Raw genomic sequence first — 24,244 nt, 5'->3', positions numbered from 1 at the left:
CATCAGATCAAAACCAAAAATGTTACGAAAACACCTTGTAGGTAACTTCTTTCAAACACAAAAAGAATTATTCAAATCAGATCATGGGTGCCGGAGTGATCGCTGACATCATTATCATCAAAACAATCATCATCATCAGCTCCACTTCATCAAATTGGTGGTTTTCGAGAGAAAATGCTCGAGTTGCTTAAGAAAACACCCAAATCACCATACATGTGCCTTTAAAAAAGATAAATGTGGGACTACCTTGGAGGTAGTTTAGAAATTGAGGGGTTCCCTCAATTCCTCATGGATCCCATCATCAGAACAGCACCAGATTAATGTGGGACCACTTTGGAGGTAGTTCCTTTCAAACAAAAAAAGAATTGTTCAAGTCGGACCACGGGTCTCGGAGTAATCGCTGAATATCCTACATTAGAAATATCATCATCACTATCATCAAAACAATCATCATCATCAGGTCCACTTCATCAGATTGGTCGTTTTCGAGAGAAAATGCTCAAGTTGCTTATGAAAACACCCAAATCACCATACATGTGCCTTTAAAAATTAAGGAGTTCCCTCAATTCCTCAGGGATTCCATCATCAGATCAGAACCAGATTAATATGGGACCAACTTGGAAGTAGCTCCTTTCGAACAAAAAAATAATTACTCAAATCGGACAAGTTTTATTTTAAACTAGGAACTTAAAACTTCGTAAAAAGGTATTTTATTAAAATACAAGAAAACTTATTTCAGCGTTTTTGAAAATTCAATATTTTTGTCCCAAGGGCGTTAAAAGTAAGTTGAAAGTGTGTAACGGGAAAGTTTGAGTAAGGTAACTAAGGGACTTGAAATTCGTAGGAGGTACAATATTACAAAGCAAGAAAAACTTTTAAAAGTTCATCCCCTAATATGATTAAAAAGGGGTTGAAAGTTTGTATCGGGGACAACATCTTCGTTTAGAAGGTATTTAAACTTTGTATCGAGCGAGTATTGGAAAATTCTTCCTATAGGGGGGTTTAGAGGATATTGCCAGTTTGTAACGAGAAGAGAGTTTTGTCAATTGAGTGACTTCTAACTTTGTAAGAAGACATTATGTAACGCGAATGTTACGTGTGAAAATACAACTGCTTTTTAGGGTTCCGTACCTAAAGGGTAAAAACGGGACCCTATTACTAAGACTCCACTAAGCTATCACGGTTCATGAGATACAGCCTGGTGACAGACGGACGGACAGACGGACAGACGGACAGCGGAGTCTTAGTAATAGGGTCCCGTTTTTACCCTTTGGGTACGGAACCCTAAAAAAGTACGGAACCCTCGGTGGGCGAGTCCGACTCGCACTTGGCCGGTTTTGTTTAGTTGCACAGAATTCATTTAGAATTACAACAGCCAGTATAAAAATCCACGCGAACGAAATCGTGTGCAACAGCTAATTTTATATATTTTCCTTCAGGCTATATAACAACTTAGATCAATTGTAACATTATTTCCATTTCCTTACATCGTAATAACTTAAGAGATGCATCTTAAGTTATTACGATGAAAAACAAACCAGAATCAAAATATCAAGAGAATAAATGTAGGTAAATATGAAAAGCAAATTTTGAAAATATAATTATTATAACAAGTATATGAACACATGTTCAACAAAAAATATCCCCAAATGTACATAAATGACAAATGATTGTGAAGAATAACGCCTGTGATAACATTCGGCTGCGTGGAATTCATATTGTGTAGAATCGCAAATAGGAAGAAACAATAATGGCAAAATGGCATTAATTTCTCCTATTTCTGAAAGAAAAAGAGCGGAGAGTTAACTTGGAACAAGTTCTGGAGTATGAAAGAAACATTAAAAAGTGATATACCACTTAAGCTAAAGAAAAGAGTAATAGATTCGTGTTTACTCCCTACACTTACATACGGCAGTCAGTCGTGGAAGTTCACATACAAGGCTAAAGGAAAAATAGTTAAATGTCAGAGAGCCATTGAAAGAAATATATTAAACATAAAATTAATCGAGAAAATTAGACATGACCATATACGACAAAAAACAAAATGCATTGATGCTCTAGAATACGCATTAAGATCAAAATGGAAGTGGGCCGGCCACGTGGCAAGAATGCACGAAGAGAAATGGACTAAGATCGTCACGCTGTGGTCTAGGCCAAAAGGAACGAGAAGACAGGGCAAACCAAACGCTCGTTGGGCAGACGATTTACAACGTAAAGTAAAGAACTGGCAAGAAGTAGCTCAAGACAGAGCGAAATGGCATAATTTGGAGGAGGCCTGTACCCGAGAGGGGTCCAAACCTACTTAGTTTTAAATACATATGTATAGATCCAATTAATGATGTTATGTTAAGTGATTAGTTTAAAATTAGAATTATTTTCTCGTGTGCCTATAGTTTAAGTTGGTTATGGAATAAATGGGCTTTTTTATATTTATTTCTGTAATTATATACTTTTAATTAATACTAGATTACCTAAGTGCCATTTTAAGTCAGTACTTAAAAACCGGCCAAATGCCTGTCGAGCCACTCATGATGGAGGGTCGTACCTTCATACGATATGAACAGCCATACGATAAAAGGGCGTACCCTTTCAGCACTTACGACCTTTTAATAAGAAGAGGTTTATGGAAGTTAATTAATGTGTCAACCGATCATGTTTAAAAGTAATTATCTTGGGAAGTAATCATTAAAAACTGTAATAGATGTCATATATTAAAGAAAAAGTGACGAAGCCCTCCAGTGGTGAAGGCCGGATTCGAACCGGCGTCTTTAGCTATCGCGGCTAACGCCATGAACCCCTAGGCTACCCCGCCACGGCGGTGCCCGTCCGAATTTCTCGACTATATGCCCTATATGCCATCTTAGTAAGACTAGGCGTCTTTGACCAGCTCTAAGGGCAAGCAGTGCGCGCTTGTACCTCCTAAACGAACTCCTTACGGATTTACGTTGTAGCGAGAGAGACTGGTGCTGCCATCTATGAACAAGTTTGGGAACAAACCTTAGAGCTGGTCAAAGACGCCTAGTCTTACTAAGATGGCATAAAGTCGAGAAATTCGGACGGGCACCGCCGTGGCGGGGTGGCCTAGGGGTTCATGGCGTTAGCCGCGATAGCTAAAGACGCCGGTTCGAATCCGGCCTTCGTCACTTTTTCTTTATTTAAGACGATTCTCGCTGATTTGGCCTTGAGCGTCTCTGGGCAAATGTACCCGCTTCACCCCGCACTCCGCTCACTGCGATCGTACGTGAATTTTGACTCGCGGCACGGCAACGAGGTTCAAAGAATAAAATAAGACAGGCCAGAGGCGCGTCGATGGCGCTATACTCGTACTTGTGTATCTTTTGACTGCAAAGACTGCTTTGCAGTTATTTAGTCCTTTGAGTATAAGTAGATTATGCATTTAGTGGAGGTCGAAAATTATAAGAAAAATATATTAATTAATAGTGAGTTTATATTTTTTTTATCTCTTTAATAAATTAATAAATATAAATAATGCCATTAATAGTTAACTTTTAAACTAAGTACTACATTTTTAGTATCGTTACCTTACTATTAAACTATTGTTTTTTTCGAGTAGTTGGTTGATAAATAAAATAGGTAATCAATTTCAAACTATTACTTATAGTCGGCACTATTTTTTTCCTGTGACTTATAGTTTTTTCGTAAAAAAACACTACTACGTGCCGTTTTGCTACTAGGTATTTTTGCCTATTTCTACTTAACGGCAATTCGATTAAAATTATGTTTAAACTAAAAAATGTTTAAACAGTTCTGGCCTGGCCAGAATGGCCTGAGTGGCTTTGAGAAAAGGATGGTACGGCCGTGCCTCTTTGTTTTAGCTCGACTTGGCGCTTTACAGGCGCGACAGATTATCGCTCCGTCTGTGGCGAGCTTAATAGTAAGTTTTTCCGTAAATAAAAATACGATAGGCCGTTTTGCTAGTTCTTAATCGATTAAAATTATTTTTAAACTACAAAAACATTTTTTTTAACAGGTACTATTCATACATACAACGTAATAGGTAATAGGTAGCTTATGTTAAATCAATTATTTATTGTTTCGAGATGGAATGGAACATTATTCAAAACGTAAAACTTGAATGACATTATAATATGTCGGTTAGAAAACATTTATTTATTTATTTCAAATGAAGTTTTCTCAAACATACGTATATTATAGTATAATATATACGGATATTATCATTACATTCATTGTAATAGACCGCAAAATACCGTGTTGCGCTCGCTAATGCGCGTCGCAACCAAATCAGCGCTCTGCAGTTATTTATTCTTTGGCCACAATAACTCCGATATTATAGCACTTTGCTTGTGCATAAGCGAACATAGTGCAAGGAAGGCACGGAGCGACGAGCGACACAGCCTCCTCGTCTCAAAGCTGGCACACGACTGCCGGCCACGCCATTTTCAGGCTGCATACGCATGAAATGTGGAAAAACGTTCGATTTCTTAAGAAAATATATTTTGATTAAGAAAAGCTATGTTGCATTTGTAGAACCTGCCAAAACATTTTTGTTAGTTTAAAAATAATTTTAATCGATTAAGCCGTTTAGAAGTTATAAGCAAAGTTAGCCGCAAAACGGCCTGTCGTGTTATTTTTTTTTCGGTGAAACTACAAATTTCAGGAAAAAAGTCAAATGTTGCGATTGTTGTCCATAGAGTGAAGATGCATATATATTTTTTTCATAATTTTTAGTTGACTCATTTAGAAGTTATAAGCTTTAAAAAGTAACAGTTTTTGGCCAAAAACTGCGCGAAGCGCCTTAATATATGACATCTATTACAGTTTTTAATTTATATATATATAAAAGTGTGACTACTTAAAAAAACAAATCAAAATATTTAATAAAATAATTTGATTTGTTCCCAAACTTGTTCAAGTAATCATTAAGTTTTTTTTCTCGCATAAAATATACCTATTTTAAATTTTATCCTCGTGAGGCTAAATGTACATTAAAATGTACATATTCATTGCAATCTAATTTGAACCTTTTGATGAAACAAATAGAGTAGCATTTTTTTTTGTTTCACTGCGTTGTAAAACAAAATTCAAATTCGTTCCAATTTACTTATACAATAAGGTTCAAATTTAAAATTGCAAAACTTTATATGAATGAATGAATGATCGTTTATTTGCATTAAACAAGCGTGTATATATATACATAGGTGTTCAATATTTATGGTGGGTCTTACGAGACGAGGTTAAAGTTACCCGTGCATTTGAAAGCCACCCCGTTTACGGTATCGCTGGCCTCGTTAATCCTTTAGGTACTAAAATTGATATAGATCTGTAATCTGCCTGCCTCGAATTACATTTATGTGCCACTTCATGCCTTGTCATAGTGACAATTCATATGGAAGCAGGAGATCTCATAGGTGTAATTGTTACTACGACAACGTATGAATTGGCACAGAAATCAAATTCCTGAACGTGCAGTAGGTAGTGTATTCCAGCTAAACCATGAAATATAAAACGAACCATTACAAAAAAGCGGACGTGTGTAATAGGTTACGAAAATAACCGGCCGTTTACAATGCTCGAGCATTAATTTAAAATGTATACAGAATAACAGACTCGCAATCACAAGGAAGATGTTTTGCGCCAGTTTTAACCAAGAAACACAGAAGATTATTAAACAATTTTGATGGCTGTCTATCGTGAAAAGTGCGGTGAGCTTACTAGAAAATAAACAATCTAACAAAGTACTTATACAAATATTCGCCACTAGTTTGACACACCTTGTTGAAGAATACGAGTGATCGTTATGAAGAATAAAATAAAATAAACCGGCCAAGTGCGAGTCGGACTCGCCCACCGAGGGTTCCGTACTTTTTAGTATTTGTTGTTATAGCGGCAACAGAAATACATCATCTGTGAAAATTTCAACTGTCTAGCTATCACTGTTTATGAGATACAGCCTGTTGAGTGCTGACAGACAGACGGACAGACAGACTGACAGCGGAGTCTTAGTAATAGGGTTCCGTTTTTACCCTTTGGGTACGGAACTCTAAAAATGGTAGTAGGTATATGCTTAAAAATCTTAATAAAACTAGCATACATAGGGACTTGGGACTTTTGGGTGTAAGCACCCAAAAGTCCCAACCACCCACCACCACCACCATCACCACCACGTAACCCGCCGTAGCCCGTACGTAAGCCGTCGTTTTAGAATTTATGGAGTCATCATAATCATCAAAATGCAATAGTATTTTATTTGACTTAATAGGTACAGTTGGACCATGAGAAAGGTGCCTGTAAAGCAAATCACGGGGCACTTTTGGATGAGACTAGCCCAGGACCGGGATAAGTGGCGTGTACACGTAGAGAGGCCTATACTTAGCAGTGGGCGACTGAAGGCTAAAATGACAATGATGTGATGAAAGCATGTTAATAAATTAGATTTATGTTCCACTAGCTTCTGCCCGGGACTTCGACTGCGTAAAGTGATGATGATGATGATGATATGGGCCAGTGGCCTATCCCACAAAACTTACAATTACAGTTTTACAAGTGTCAAGTTACAAGTTTGTAATAATACAAGTCTGCGTACCACAAAATATACAAGTAACAAATTTGTAGTGGAAAATTCTTACATATATGTAAGTTGTATCGACAATAAGAACTATGCGACCAACATAGTTTTTTATTTCACTGGAAGTGAAACTACCTTTAGAAACTAAAACTAACCTTCAACATCAAAGGAGCTAAATAAATTGTTACATATTTATAGTTGTAACATTACAATTTTTCGATTGTATATTCACAAATCAACAATTCTACAATTATGTAGCTGTCGTGACATACCTTTATTCTTTGTAATACGCTTTCACAAAAGCGACATATTTGTGCACTGCTAACTTGTAACGAATACATATTTGGAATTATTGTGGTACATTTTTTGTTTACAATTTAACAATTTTGTTAAATTGTACACTTGTAAAGTATTGTGAGGTAGGCGCAGCTCTCTGACGGCCGGCTTTTTATAGGCATTTACCTCTATAGATTATGATTGATAAATACTACCTTGCCCTAATATAATACGTCCTTGCCCGTGCCTCAAACTCCACACACCAAATTTCACCTATCATTCATCATTCGGTTTAAGCCTCAGGAGGTAAAACACAGACAGTTAGACAGAGTTACTTTCGCATTTATAATGAACGCATGGACACCCGCAACACCAGAGGGGTTGTAAGTGCGTTGCCGGCCTTGGCATATGAATTAGACGAACTTAGCTCAATGGATTTTTTTTTTAAAGAAAATCACATTAAAGTAAATATTAGTGATGGTTTCAAGTTTCAAATATGTCGGCCACAATATTTCATATGTCATTAATTTACTTATGGCACTTAGCACTTGGCACTTAACGCTTTTATGAGCAGCCAGAAGGTGTCGCAAAAGGCACGGTTGGCTGTGCATAGAGGGGTGCTGGTGCCTACACTTATGTATGGTAGCGAAAGTTGGGTATGGCAGAAGAGGCATCAGAGCCAAGTGAATGCAGTGGAAATGAGAGCGTTGAGAAGTGTGTGTGGTGTGAGATTACAAGATAGAATTAGGAACAGTGTGATAAGGGAAAAGTGTGGACTGAGCGAAGATGTAGTGACAAAAATTGAGAAAGGTATGTTGAGATGGTTTGGACACGTGGAAAGAATGAGTGAAAGAAGGCTAACAAAGAGAGTGTATAAGGGAGAGATATAAACGGGAGTTGGAAGGGGCAGACCTCGGCGGACTTTCTCTGATCAGATCGGGGAAATCCTGAAGAAAGGCCAGGTCAAGAGCACCCTAAACCGGCGAGCGTGTATGAGGAATGTTATGAAAGTGAAGGAAGCGAAAGAGGTATGTCAGGATCGTAGCAAGTGGAAATCCGTGGTCTCTGCCTACCCCTCCGGGAAATAGGCGTGATTATATGTATGTATGTATGTATGTCATTAATTTAATTGCAAACATTTACTTCTCCCAATATTTTATACATATTTGATAAATTTACATATCGATTTTTACAACTCCCATGTAACAGAAGGTGAAAGCAACGAACAAGACTATTTCAATTGGATATACAAAGTAACATAACTACTTAACTCTTTAAAAAAATTGTAAAAATTCTGGTTACAATTTTTTTTAAACGTTACTGATTAACAAACCAAAACACCTGGATAGAACAGTAAAATAAAAAGAGAGAAAAATAAATCATGTTCTAATCTGAAGTCTTTCTGTTGGCACCGAACGACCGCCAGTGGCGTAGCTGGGCGTGGACGAAGTGGGCCGTCGCCCACGGCCTCGGGCCCAAGGGGGGCCTCGCGCGAGGCCCCTTTGAGCACAGTGGAATAAAAGGGCCTCGCAGATGCGATTTCGCCCACGGCTAGATTACTTCACGCTGCGCCACTGCGGCGACCGCCGATTTAATTATCCGGGGCTTTAATATCTGTACATGGTGTGTAAAATTAGACACATAAATCTATCGACGTCAAGGTATTAGGCAGTGACTTGTATTTAGAAACGAAAATACAAAACCACGATAATCCAAATCAGTATGTCGCTTTTGCACACATTTGGCTGTACTCTAGTGCGAGCGAACGCACGTAACTAATTTGATATCGATCTGTTAAATGTTCAGTTGAGAATAAATCTCCGAGTAATGTAACATACATTAATGGGGTCGCTAGAGTCGCTAGCTGTGAACATAATTTCGACGAGCAGTCGCGGAGACCGACAGTTTCCAATTTATAAATAGCAAGCTTGCAATTACCGACGTGTCCGCTTTAAACGATATCTCTGTCTATATTTTCTATACTAGCGACTACATATGTACATTACATTTAAATATTTTAGTAGCAGCCGAAATCTGTCGCAATAAAAGAGTAAATTTAAACTTCGTTATTTCTAATGTCTGCTTTGATCTGTAAATGTTTTTAAGCTTAATAAAAATTACTAAGTTTTTTACCCGATTTTTTACTTTATTTTATATTCAAAATAAATTAATAAGGTACTTATAAGAAAATACTACTTATACGTACGTAGGTAGGGGAGACCGAGGTAGGTTAACACAAAGATAAGTTGACACAGCGTCCACATCTCGCAAGCTATAGACGCTAGAAGTATGACTCCTAAGAAAGAAATGCTTCATTTTTCATTTTAACCAACTTCATAATACATAGTTTAATCCCCTTTTTACCTACATCTATGTTTAATCCTCAGATGAGCAGTTGAGGTATTACAGCGGTTAGAGCTAAAATATTGTTAAAAGTAAGTTTCTCGAAATTTTTTCAAAGCCATTATCAGTTTTGCAATTTTTCCGATTATGTTTGAAATATTCTGACAGTGTTTTTTAACATATATTTGAACTTATCAACGCTTTTAATTAAAGTCTAAGAGTGCAAAAAAGTGTAAACATCTGAAAAATACAAGAGTGAGGTACCTATGTTGAAACACCATGTTGCAACTTAACTCGTCAAATTTTTGTTTAAGTTTGGCAAAGGCTGTTCATACCAGACTGTTAAAATCATATTTTTTCAATTTTATTTTAGCAATTTGGTTACCAATTGAATGCTTAAAAAATTCGTGTATTTCATAATGCTTCAGTTAACAACTAATTTACTCAACAAAAATATTGATTATTGTTGCATATTTTTCTTGTTAAAATTATAACTAGCTAAAAAACGAAATTGAAAAACTAAAATTTTAAATAGAGCTGGCGGTTACGGGTCAAAATGTTTAATTGACACTAGTTTGCTATTAATTTTGTTTAAATTCTTTAATTATAGATGTGTTTCAACTTACCTCAGTACCTGTTTCAAGTTATTTAAAAAAATATTGGATATCAACAATATACATAAACGCAACATTTCACCGACAAAATCGCAATTTCCTTGTTTTCCATACACCGAAACGGCTTCTAAGCAGTGACACAGTGACGTCACGATGTGTTGCCATTTTGTTAGAGCGTGTCGTCAGTAAAGTGCGAGATTTTGACCATCATTTGTGACTTTTGTATTGCTTTAAGACAATGGATCCCATACAGACATTTGATCCTCAAAGCCATATACATTTACACTATCAAATGGACCAAAAGTGATGCCTATTCGATTGATGGACTTATATTTAAATTAAACTTCATATTTTATTAAAACTTGTCTAAATTTTATATACAAATAAAAATCGCCAAGGGAATGATATGAATAATCCAATTTTGAAGAATGACCCTTGTTTTAATTCTCGGGCCTCAGATAGGCCGCCTATGTTTAGAAAAGTCAACTTCGTCTCGTTTTGTAATTGGTCTAATTCTATAATTTGTTGATCAAAATTACTATGCAAAAACACGTTGGCTGTTGGGATACTTGATTGAAAATTAGCTTACAGTATAGACTGTATACACTGAGTGTTTACGTTCACTTTAAAATTCAGTTCATAATCCATTTATTGATGAAGCGTCAATGCGGAACGTTGAAGTAAAGGTTTCGAAATCTAATTATCATTGAATTTGTAAATTATTTACAAATTAATTATTTGTTAGACTTGAATCATAGCGCAAACGTTGATGCATATTTATGATCACGTACCTGTTTTAAAATTAGAGTTGCTAGCAACTGTAGCAAGCAAAAAAAACGCGTAATACTATATAAGCTAATTAAACGCGTCATAATCGACCGAGCGCTGCAATGACGTCTTAGGGTCAACTAGTAGGGTGCACTATTCATATTTGTAAGTTATACGAGAGGATATCTTGAGTAATCTTTAATCAATATCAAACAGAATATATAGGATAGAGGGTTACTGTTGTCGCGAACCGAGTCGCGAGTTCTGAACGCATCGTTCCGTCATCGGCGCGAACTGTCAAGTGCGTTTTACCCGCCAAGAATATCGTCAGTTAGAAACCGGTAAACTTTGTTGTTATAAATAAGTGGGTAGGAACATACTCTAGTACGTCCGGCGCGAGCGAGGGCTCTGCCATTTTGCCATCAGCAGCCTTAGTGATCAGTAGTGTTAACAAGTATGTTACGTGAACGGCCACGTGTTATATGAAGCGAAGACAAGTAAGTAACTTAAGTCTTGCAAGTTAAGTAACTTTAGTCTTGATATGTATTCTTTGTAACTGTGTATTCTCCTATGATGTGCTTCGTTCTATATCATGACCATGTAGTGTGAACTCGTAACGTAATAGTATTGAAGTCCCTCCTTGAGAACTATACGATGTCTGTCTCCGTAACTTGATTGTTGATGTGTCCACTACCTGGCTAGAGTTACGAGGGAGATCAATACCGTACATGTGGTATGGTGGGCTTGGTGGTATTATAGAAGACAGAGATATGGGGCACCCCTGTGGTTGTGGTGTCCCCTGTGCTAGTAGAGACTGTAGAGAGTTGAGACATGAGTCACCCCTGTGATCGTGGTGCTCATGTGGAGTGTGCCTGACGAGACCTGTGACGGCAGCCTGTAGGGCGTTAATGCCTGGAGCCTGACGAGGCCGATATGTGTCGGCACCCCTGTGGTCGTGGTGCCGACGTGCCTGTGGAAGGAGTATGTTTGACCGTCAAACATACTCCTTCCAAACGTTGACGGCACCCCTGTGGTTGTGGTGCCGTGGGTCCGGTGAAAGGTGTATGATCTCTGTGACCTCACTGACTTACCGATTATGTGACTAAGCAGTCTCCAAGACGTTGATGACGTTACAGACAGACCTTAACTAATGACCATATGTATCTACCCATATCGGGCCTAAATGAACTTAATGACTGTGTAGTCATTAATCTATTTCACCTCCAGATGACGGACGGTGGTGCCGTGGTAACGGCGACACATTAATTAGCGAAGCAGAGAGAGTGACAGCGATCACCATCATCGATACGGTAAGGAGTTGAGTATCATGTCGAACCTAGGCTAAGTGCTTGTGTAAAATCGCGTAACCCCCTAGTTGCAAGCACGTTATCAGTCCTATTAAGGATATACATATAAAGTAGTATGTGTCCACACACACACAAGGGGGGTTCGCGACAACTGTCATAGTAAATTTTGTAGTCATAGTAAATGTCATCTATCGACACACGATTAAAACTAAAAATTAAAACCGGCCAAGTGCGAGTCGGACTCGCGTTCCAAGGGTTCCACAATTTTTAACAATGTATTTTTTATGTGAAACGTGAGTGAAATGTCTTTAAAAAACCCGTAGGGGTCGGATGAAAAACTAAGCAATTAAGTCCGACTCACGCTTGACTGCATATTTCAATAGGTTTTTCCGTCATTTATAGGTAAAGAACTATTGTGTGTATTTTTTTCAAAACTTTAGACTTTAGTTTTGGAGATAAAGGGGAGGTAATTTTTTGTCTATTTTCTTAAATAACTTCTAAACTATTTATTTTAAAATTACAAAAAATATGTATTTGAGATTTTTAAAATAAGGTCTTTCATTTGATATGTAACACGATATAGTTTGAAAAACTTTATTTTTTAATTTTCTTATTTACCCCCCAAAAGTGGCCCCCATGTTTAAAATTCATTTGTTGACGTTATATGTCCGTCTTTGGGTCACAAATTTACATATGTCTACTGAATTTCAACTTAATTGGTCCAGTAGTTTTGGAGAAAATGGGCTGTGACAGACGGACAGACAGACAGACAGGCGCAAGATGTGATCCTATAAGGGTTCCGTTTTATTCCTTTTGAGGTACGAAACCCTAAAAAATACCAAAAAATGTATATATATTTATGGATAAATGTTTTTTTTGTATTGATTATTTTTATATGATTTTGACCCATGTTCTTTAACTGATATGTGTTAAAATTGTTAAATAACAAACGAAACCGTCAACGCCATCTAGCCGAGAGTAGTTCAAAGGTGTAGGCGCCATCTATGCAAGAATCAATTTTTCTTGATTTCCGAGGTACGTTTTTTCCTTAGACCGTATAAGATGAATACGGTCTTTGCCAATATTTAGCAAGAACGTTAGGTAATGATTGTAATTAAGAATATTTAAGAGGATAGGGGACAATCGATTCTCCATACAGACGTAGTCCTCATTTTCCTCCCTGGATAGGTATTGACATTATAGAAAATATTTTTACACAATTTGATGTACTTATTTTAATCATACTTAGCCCGACCGTTTGATTTTTCTATTTTTAATGTATTATTATGAGTTAGGTGCTTTTAAAGTATGAAACTTGTTTTCCGGTCCTAACTCTTATACTAGTATTAAATAAAAAATCAAAAAAAATGAAACGGACGCTATGATTAAAATACATCAAATTATGTAAACATATTTTCAATAATGTTAAATATCCAGAGAAGAGAATGGGGAATACGTTTGTATGGACAACCGGTTTCAAGTTTCGAGGCGGTTGTGTCCTTTCGTCTTAAGTTGAAAGTGAATATGAAAAGGATCGGCCTGGAGGTGACGGAGTTAATCAAATGTCTGTTTTTAGTTTCCCCTCTCCCTCTGAATTGAAAGGTGATATGGAAGTCGTTTTCGTAAAAAGTTGTTCCTGCAGGCGTATTCTGACGACCGGTCTGGACTAGTGGGCAGTGACCCTGCCTGTGAAGCCGATGGTCCTGGGTTCGAATCCCGGTAAGGGCATTTATTTGTGTGATGAGCACGATATTTTTTCCTGAGTCATGGGTGTTTTCTATGTATTTAAGTATTTATATATTATATATACCGTTGTCTGAGTACCCATAACACAAGCCTCCGTAGGCTTACCGTGGGACTTAGTCAATCTGTGTACCTAAGAATGTCCTATAATAATGTCCTATAATATTCTGATTGTAATAACAGGCTAATTTGATCGATATGACCTGTCAGTGTCAATAGCGAAATTTCTTCACTTTTGACACTGACAGGTCATATCCATAACAAATCCAGTTCAAATTAGCCTGTTATATTACAATCAGTTAAATCAGAATAAGGGTCCTGCTCCAATTTTGAGGTTAGGTTAGGTTAGAGGACCCGTTTAACTCTAAAAACCCTAATATGAGCGCCCAAAGTCTTAGATAAGATATAAAAGAAAAGTTTGTGACAAGAAGAAGCTGAAATATCTGTAGGTAGGTGTATCTATTTTGAAATCGATCCCTATCCCCCGTTCCGTGTTCCGTTTTCGTGTTCTACTCAATATCCTACCAGAAGTTATACAGTCATCAGAAAAAGGTGCCCCTTTTAGTACGAGTACTTTAAGTACTTACCTAACATAATGTAACTATAGGTATGGGTTGCTTTTATCGTTGTCAGTTTGTAACTTTAGGTATTCGTAAGTTAAAAGATTCATAGAAACGAAGTTACAGTTAAACAGGGTCAGTGCTTAGTGCTTTATGTGTGCGATAAACTCTAATGGGTTGGGGACCGGGGAGCAGCTTCGCAATTTAGCTCGATCGTAACGATTACGAGCGTCATTTTTTTAGTGACCTTCGGCTGTATAGTACGAGTATGTAATCGTGGTACACAGGTTCCCGACCTACATTTTCCAACACGTCCATCTTCGAGATCCCCAAAAGACGAGTTCATGAATTATTATTATTATTATTTATTATATATTAAAATCTTACATTACATCAGACAGAAAAGTGCCGTGAAACCCTATCGGGTTTGTATCGACACTGCATTCGTGGATACATTTTACATTTAAACATTGTTGTGGTACATAGGAAAAATAAAAATTAAAAATTATATAAAGTTAAAAGTGAGATTACCTAATTACAATAAGAGTTATCGGCGGGTAAAACAAAATATCTCCCACTCAAGTACACAACCGGCCGTGCCGTGAATTCCTTATCGCTGGGCGATTTACGTGTCCAGAAAGTCGTAAGCGGCTCAGGTTTTCCTAAGCGTATGACATTAGTTTAGTGAGGCATTAATTACAATAGATCGAACGAGTTTGAGTATGCACCGAGTGGGGCGTGTAGCGGATACAGGATGATTTATTTCGTTAAGAATATTTAATTCATTGATAATTATATTAATTAGTTAGTTACTTACTGTTAGGGTTATTTATTATGTTTTAACATTATTTATTTAATATTAATATGGCCAGCAGATTATATAATATGTAATTATACACATATATATTGGATGCTTTATGTAGGTAAAGTTATGTTGAGACGCCGTCAAGATAGTATTTTTTTAGTAAATACTTTTTATTTTTCTCGTTTATGGTAATTTTTAAATTTATGGGTAGTTCGTTATATAACCTAGGTGCTATATACGATGTTTTTCTTTCTCCGTATTTGTTGTTACTGTTGATAGTTGTAACTTTCATTTGAGAAATCTTTCTTATATGTATTTTTGATTGAATAGGTTTCATTATTTGTTCGTTATGAATGTTTTCCATTAAAATTAAGTATTTTATTTTACATTGAATAGGCATAACTTTACAAAATTTGAACAGTTTGCTATAGTCGTCTCTAAATTGATCTTTTATTTTTCTGGGAACTATTAGTTTTAGTAATCTGAGTTGAAGATTGTATATTTTGTCTAAGTAGCTTTTGAACGTTCTGCCATAGCTTGTAAGCCCATACGCTATGATTGATTCAGCTAGTGCATTGTACATGTTAATTAGTATTTTGTATGGTACTTTATATCTAATGACTGAGAACTTAGAAAGGATTGCTCGCAATTTATCGCACAAGGCATCAATGTGAGGACCCCAATTAAAGCGTTCATCTATAATAACCCCATAGGCTTGATTAGTCTGCTGTATTTTTGGACACAAGCATCTAGGACAGTTGTCGTTCAGTGTATGTAGACAATTGTGGTTGTGAGCTATCAGATTAATATTGTTCGGTGCTACTCTACGACCTGAACAGATATGTATCAGCTGGGTTTTCTGGGCGTTCAGCACAAGACCTGCATCATGAGACCACTTGCTTATGGCGGTGAAGTCAGCTTGCAGTTTCTTAAGATGTTTTAGATATTTCGAGGTTTGGCTTTTCCCTTTTATGTTATGATTTTAAGTGATATAATGTGGCTGTAGGAATATGATAAGTTCATTTATTTAAGGAACAAACAAGTGCTATGCAGAATGATATGGGTCATATGCTCTCCAATTTTATTGCTGAAGTAGGCACCTAATGCCAGTATGGTATGATAACATCGTAAATTAGCTACTTTAATGGCCGGCCGAATGAAGCAAATTTGTTTGTAGCCAGTAGCCACCGAATTTCTACTGTTTACACGCTAACGCTTACTATTGCGCTCGTGGTTGTACAAACTTTTTCATTAAAAAGAAAACTTATTTTAAATTAAATATATTTGTAAAATGAGGACTAATTGAGGGAAAATTTTATATATTGAGGGAAAATTTTATATATATGTAAGTACATAAGTACTTAAGTAAATACCTTAGTTTTTTAGTGCTCCGTACAAAACTTTGTTCAAGGATCACTTGCTTGCGTTTAAACTAGTTTATTCAAAGTACTCATCATCGTCACTTAATTTTCTATACAGGCGTTAATTTTCTATACTTACGAAAGACTAACATATATAGCTGGAATTGTAATATTACTACATTATAGTCTGTTTTTAGGGTTCCGTACCTCAAAAGGAAAAAAAACGGAACCCTTATAGGATCACTCTTCACAAAAATAGTTCTTTACCTATGGATGACAGGAAAACCTATTAGAAATGTGCAGTCAAGCGTGAGTCGGACTTAATTACTTACTTTTGATCCGACCCCTATGGGTTTTTAGGGTTCCGTAGCCAAATGGCAAAAAACGGAACCCTTATAGATTTGTCATGTCTGTCCGTCCGTATGTCACAGCCACTTTTTTCTGAAACTATAAAAACTATACTGTTGAAACTTGGTAAGTAGATGTATTCTGTGAACCACATTAAGATTTTCACACAAAAATAAAAAAAGCAATCAATTTTGGGGGCTCCCCATACTTGGAACTGAAACTCAAAAATTTTTTTTTCATCAAACATACGTGTGGGATATCTATGGATAGGTCTTCAAAAATTATATTGAGGTTTCTAATATAATTTTTTTCTAAACTGAATAGTTTGCGCGAGAGACACTTTCAAAGTGGTAAAATGTGTGTCTGTAACTTCTAAAATAAGAGAATGATAAAACTGAAAAAATATATGATGTACATTACCATGCAAACTTCCACCGAAAATTGGTTTGAACGAGATCTGGTAAGCAGTTTTTTTAATACGTCATAAATCGTAAACCGCAATTTACCTTTCACTTACGTTTCGAATAAAAAATACATTGTTAAAATTATGTAATAGACGGAACCCTCGGTGCGCGAGTCCGACTCGCACTTGGCCGGTTTTTTTAAGACATTTTACTCACGTTTCACATTAAATAAAATACAAAAACCGGCCAAATGCGAGTCGGACTCGCGTTCCAAGGGTTCCGTACATTACACAATTTAAACAATGTATCTTTTATGTGAAATGTCTTTAAAAAACCCGTAGGGGTCGGATCAAAAACTAAGTAATTAAGTCCGACTCACGCTTGACTGCACATTTCTAATAGGTTTTCCGGTAATCTATGGGTAAAGATCTATTTTGTGTATGTTTTTTTCAAAATTTTTGACCCAGTAGTTTCGGAGATAAAGGGGGGAATGGTCATTTTTTGCCTATTTTCTTGAATAACTTCTAAACTATTTACTTTAAAATTATAACAAAAATATATTTGAGATTCTCACAAAGAGCTCTTTCATTTGATATATAATACGATATAGTTTGACAAACTTTATTTTTTAATTTTTTCATTTACCCCCCAAAAGTGGCCCCCGTGTTTAAAATTAATATGTTTACGTTACATGTCCATCTTTGGGTCACAAACTTACATATGTGTACCAAATTTCAACTTAATTGGTCCAGTAGTTTCGGAGAAAATAGGCTGTGACAGACGGACAGACAGACAGACGGACAGACAGACAGACAGACAGACAGACAGACGCACGAGTGATCCTATAAGGGTTCCGTTTTTTCCTTTTTAGGTACGGAACCCTAAAAATACATTGTTAAAAACTGTGTAATGTACGGACCCCTTGGAACGCGAGCCCGACTCGCGCCTGGCCGGTTTCAAATATCAAAAGGTTATTAATTATAAGACCTCGATCTTAAGGTTATCAATCGGTTGTTTTTTTTTTATTGTTTGTTACTCCATATCTCCGTCATTTCTGGACAGATTTTAAATTTTTTTTTTATTGTAAGTATATTATTAAGTTAAGTATATTACATACAGATTGGTCCCGTTTTTGTCAAAACGCAGTTTTGATGACGGGATCCATGAGGAATCGAGGGAACTCCCTTAAAATTTAAAGGCATACATAGGTATAGTGATTTTAGTATTTTCATCAATAAATCAAGCATTTAGATTATGATCTATGATAGTATGATCAGAATGGAACTCATCAACGACGCATCGTTCACGTTTGGTGATGTGTCCTCTTCGTAATGTTTGATAAGCAAGTTAAGTTTTTAAGACACATTTTTGTCAAGCTCGAGTTCTGATGATGGGATCCATGAGGAATCGACGGAACTCCTCAAACCTTATAAAGATTTTTGTATTTTCATCAGAAAATTAAGCATTAAATAATTTTACGGTTTAGACACTTGTTTTAGTCACTCGTGCGACGTGTTTCGGAGAGCCTAGGTCTCCTTTCTCAAGCACGCGTTCATGTTATGGTCACGTTATTATTTAATGTTAGTATGTCTCACAATAGTTTAAATTGGAGAAAATTAAGCATTTACATTAATAACGGTCGCATTTGATGAAGTGGAACTGCTGATGATGATGAGAACGGAACTCTTCAACGACGCATAGTACGCGTTTGGTGATTTCGATTTCGACTTGGACTGGGACCCGGACTCAGACCCGGACCCGGTTCGGACCCGGATCTGGACTCGGACCCGGAGATTTAGAACTGTGACCCTTACAGAAACGAAATGCTACTACATGGCTCCCTGATGATGATGATGAAGTGGCAGGAACCGCCTCGCGGACAATTAACGTCATTTAAATTTGGAATTTGATTAATTAAAATAAAATCGAAATCCCTTCAACTTAAAAATGACGTATGCCACTTGAAAGGTTAACATTTTCATAATACGCAGTTTTTACCTAAATAAATCATTCAGTCCTACGTAAAGAGCATAAAATAATAAAAAATGTTGGGCTATTTCGGGTTTTACAAAAAAACCTGTTCCGAGCCCTGCTATTGGCCCCTTTATATAAATAGTTTATTTTGTTAAGTTACTACAAAATGGAATGACTTTATATTCGTTGTATAATTCATGAAGAATAATTCATTATTCATGACTTTATATTCGTTATATAACTTGACCCCGTAAGCTGAGCTTTCTACGAATCTCATCTCGTAGCACATGCTCGTAGGCCTCGTAGCGCTTTGTCGGCGTAATTTATACATATGTATGTTACCGTAAGAACGAGTTTTAAGTGAAAACGCGTTTTCTCCAGTTAAAACTAGTTTTCCGTATCGCTTTGGTGAAAAGTTCAGGGCGTTAATGAATAAAGCAAAGGAAAGTGAAGATAAGTGGTTGCAATAAAGAATTATGAATTATGAATTTTACCTTTACCTTAACGTACCTACTCGTATTTTATAATACGGGAGCATAATTATGACCCTGTTAACGTGAACCTAACGAGACTATTATTATAATACTGTACCTACTGTCGGGGATTAGCGTCTTTGTAGCGTGAATTTGGGTTGGCAATAATTAAGTTCTCCGTATTTCACTAATTGACGATAAGAACCTCATCTCGTTAATTAAAACGCATTAGAGGATTTAAATTTTAGAAAACTTCTCCATGCTGTATTTTTCCGAGTCCCACAAATGAATCAATTTAGATACCTATGTAGAAGCGTTTGTTTAAGCATAGACCCAAAATTGAATAAATTTGATGCCAATATTAGTAGTAGTGTTCATATTCTCTACCTTTTTTACAAAGACTAAAAGAAAGTAAGAGTAGAGTTCTTTGTTAAAGAGTTTTGTAAAAAGACAAAAAGCGCTGGTGAATGGTGGCCTAGCGGTAAGTGCGTGCGACTTTCAATCCGTTGGTTCAAACCCCGGCTCGTACCAATGAGTTTCTCGGTACTTATGTACGAAATATCATTTGAAATTTACTAGTCGCTTTTCGGTGAAGGAAAACATCGCAAGGAAACCGGACTAATCCTATTAAGGCCTAATTTCCCCTCTGGGTTGGAAGGTTAGATGGCAGTCGCATTCGTAAAAACTAGTGCCTACCTCAATTCTTGGGATTAGTTGTCAGTTGCGAGGAAGATGATGATGACGTCTATTTATACATACCTACAGGTGATAATTTGCTTTTCGGAGTTTAAAACATTCTTTTCAGTTGAAACTTCATGTCCAATGCGTCCCTCTTTCTACTGGCGTCAGAGGTGAGGTGGTGAGAGGTGGTGGTGTGCAGTAGAATAAGTAAGAAATATAAACAATATGCTCTTATATAGTAGGTACCTACTACACTCTGACCGTCTAACATGAGCTGCGTTCTCGCGCGCGTCCATACTTGATGTATGGAGTCGCGCGCGAGAAAGCAACTCATGCTACCAGGTAGGTGCAAAGTATTGCGGAATATATTTTTGCTATAAGATGAACCTCAAGGATAAATCCTTATAAATTAATTCATAGACTAGTCAAGACATTGCTGTGTAGCTAGAAAATTCAATTTCAATTTAACTTTGTGAAGATATTGTAAATCTTGAAGGTACCATTTTATTCCTATTATAATCTGTACATCTCTTCAAAAACTAATTTTCTAATAACAAGAGAATAAATTTCAACTTGTATAAAATTATTTTAGTTTATAGTACTTGTCTTTAACTTTTTAATATTGCGAACACGTAATGTTAATTAAATTATTTACCAAATGTTTAAACAATAATTCAAATTAAACGCAAGTGTTTGACTAAAATGTGATTAATTACAATAGCTACTCGTATATAGCCTCTAAAATATTTTTCCATTAGTTCATTTTGAATCTTATTCCAATTACCATAGAGTAGTAATTCAGTAACCGGTTTTAGAATTTAATTTAATTAGTTTACATTATTTTTAACTAGAAATCACAAAAGCATTTCTAAGTTTCGTAACCGGTAAAGCGACCCAATCTTTTTTTATGCAGGTGGGTAGCACGTGCGGTTTTACTTAACAATAGACAAAGGTTAACCGTTCATGGTCAGCTACAAATCGAACGAGTATAGGTGTACCTTTTACTCATCTGCTGCTGCACAAAAACACTTTTTGTTTCCTGAAGCCATCTAGAGGCAAACTTCATTGTTCAGCCTCTTCCACATATTTGGCCTGGTTGCTAATTTAGTTTTAATCTTTCGTTTAATATGTAAATCGTCTCGTCACAATGCTTTTATGCCTGATTTAACATTATTATGTTAATATGGTGTATATTTCTACCCGCTACAGTTATACAAGTCATGCAGTCGACTCGTAAAATAATAGAAATAATCTAATAAACGTTTCAGCCTTCTCGGTTGCAATATTCATAATGAAGTCGTGATGCAGCGCTGCGGCCATGTATATAATATGCATTCCTAGTTCATATTGAAATGTTCTCATTTGAACGCTAATTACCTATAACATCACGTGCACTAGTACAGAATGGAGACAAACTACTGAAGTGTAGGTATAGATATAATTATGTCACCAATTTGTTTGCCAAAGGCTAAGCCGGCTTTTTCTAACGCACATAGCATAAGTATAAGCTTGTTTAACCTAAGATAAAATGGTTTGGACTGAAATCAGGTAGGTATAAACGAGGGCAATCAACATTCATCTGTTTGACCAAGATATCGCGAGTTCTAAATTTAAATAAAATACTGACGTGCCAGCCTATTTTCACCAAGCATAATAAGGTACGTAATGGTACCTCTACCACCAGTTTGACATTGACATAAACGCTAGCGTGTGCGTAACTTACTTTCTATGCATCTTGCTCGTACTCGCATAGTAGTGCAAGCGAGATGTAAGAAAGTAAGTTACGCAGACGTTATCGAATATGTCAGTTTGACAATGCTAAGGCTGAAGTCGTGGTAATAAGCTGAACTGAGCGTGGCTACTGAGCTGAGCTTAATAACGTATGTGTGCAGTTTTTCCCCATTAAAGCGTTTTCACTTTATCTGATCCAATATCGGATATGTTTTATTCGTGATAAAATTAAAACTAAAATTACATACAGAAGTATAACTAAAACTGTAAGCATTTATGAAATTGGTATTTATTTATTCCTTTAAGAAATCTGCATTGCAAAATAAGAATGTTAACCCAAAAAAGTCGGACTTTATGCCACAGTTTATGTCTTTCAAACAGGGGCCACCCCGATATTGGATTGGCACTTCCGATAATTTCAGACATATCCGACCCACGGTCAGCTGACGGACTGATAATTTTAGTTTGTGCGCGTGATTAAAGTTCATTTGAAAAATAGTTAATTCTTCACACATATGCAATTCCCAACACGATTAGCATTAGCACCTTACATAGATATATGAAAACTATTGACTTGTTGATGAAAATACTAAAATCACTATGTATGCCTTTAAAATTTGAGGCGTTCCCTCGATTCCTCATGGATCCCATCATCATAACTGCGTTTTGACAAAAACGGGACTAATTTGTATGTATATACTTACAATCAGAAATAGTTATTTGTTATACAAGGGTGCAAAGTTGTATTTTACCCGCGAGTGTTACAACACACGAGACGTAAAATACGTTTGCACCCGTGTGTGACACAAAACTTTTCACCTCACTATAGCGAGGAAAGTGCAACATCCACACGCGTTAGATCATCTTCATCACTGAAATCACTAATTTTTTTACGATATTATAACAGAAAACTCTGGAAGTTGTGTATTTTTACTTGTCGGTGAGAATTTTTTTTAAGTAAAAATTTTGTTGAATGTTGACATTTCTGACGTATGAAATGTCAACGATGCGTTTTGAAATTGCATCGACTCAACTTGTGCGTTCAGAATTATATTTAATATCATTATAAAAAAAACCGGCTAAGTGCGAGTCGGACTCGCGTACCGTGGGTTCCGTACTTTTTAGTATTTGTTGTTATAGGGGCAACAGAAATACATCATCTGTGAAAATTTCAACTGTCTAGCTATCACGGTTCATGAGATAGAGCCTGGTGACAGACAGACGGACGGACAGACGGACAGACGGACGGACAGACGGACAGCGGAGTCTTAGTAATAGGGTCCCGTTTTTACCCTTTGGGTACGGAACCCTAAAAACAAACGTTTCTTATGGAATTTTAAGGTTTATGACTTAAAATCATTAAATAAAGCTAAATTTGGTATATTTTATTAGAGACTCAAACCATTTATTTAATGATAACTAATATCGAGCGTACCATTATTATGAGCGTTTTACGTTTTGTTATCTGTCAAGCTACTTAAACACGCTCCACCCAAGGTCAAATTACTTTCCCTACTAGTGGATAAAGGGCGTTTTTACCCGCTTGTTTTAAAACATAAAAGACAACTATCGGAGCTAGTGAGGGGAAAAAGAATTTTCAAAATCGGTCCAGAATTAACGGAGATATGGAGTAACAAACATAAAAAAACACAACCGTATTGATAACCTCCTCCTTTTGAGATTTGGAAGTCGGTTAAAAATAAGATACCTACATATTTTGTTTATTAGTGCTGAAATGATTCACTTAAATGTAAACTTTTTTTAAACTTCTTCGACACTTTAGTTGCTTCTGTGAAATTTCTTCTCTGTATATTAACTGAAATAATTCATGACTCATTTTTGTAGCTTCATTACTTGGATAGGTACCTAGGTAGAAGTAAAATTCTACTTATAAAATATGGAAAGATCAAATAAATAATTACTACTAATTGTAAAACCTTAAAGTAATTAATATTGTCTTCGGTTACCGCGATAGTTACTCATGAAATAAAACTATGAAAACGGATTATATCGCGTATATTGAATTTATAATACATCCCGACGTTTCGAACTCTTTACAGCGTTCGTGGTCAACGGGTGACTGAGGAAAAATTACAAAATGCAAAAATACCCACATACTAAAATAATGAATAATCATAGACTACAAACTTTAAGGCTGGTTGTACATGCAAAATCGGTTCATAAGGCTAGTTATACACTATAATTATTTTTCAAGTAAAGATATATATATATACGCGATAAAAAACTATGCCGGCTCCAACCCTACACCACGGACCCGAGAAGATTTAATTCCCTCCTAAATTGTAGGA

The 24,244-nt window shown here is 36.3% G+C and overlaps 1 protein-coding gene and 1 non-coding gene across 2 annotated transcripts in view; one reads left to right on the top strand and one right to left on the bottom strand.

The window, feature by feature from the left end:
- Nucleotides 1-24,244, bottom strand: part of LOC134741064 (trissin receptor) — a 121,035-nt gene that overhangs the window by 80,680 nt on the left and 16,111 nt on the right. The window lies entirely within an intron of this gene.
- On the top strand, nt 3,071-3,143 carry Trnas-cga (transfer RNA serine (anticodon CGA)). The gene has a single exon. It is a non-coding gene; the product is annotated as a tRNA-Ser (tRNA).

Source organism: Cydia strobilella, chromosome 4 (assembly GCF_947568885.1).
Source record: "Cydia strobilella chromosome 4, ilCydStro3.1, whole genome shotgun sequence".
Classification (NCBI taxonomy): Eukaryota; Metazoa; Arthropoda; class Insecta; order Lepidoptera; family Tortricidae; genus Cydia; species Cydia strobilella.
Note: the sequence above shows the minus strand (reverse complement) of the source record. Positions and strands in the feature narration are given on the sequence as shown.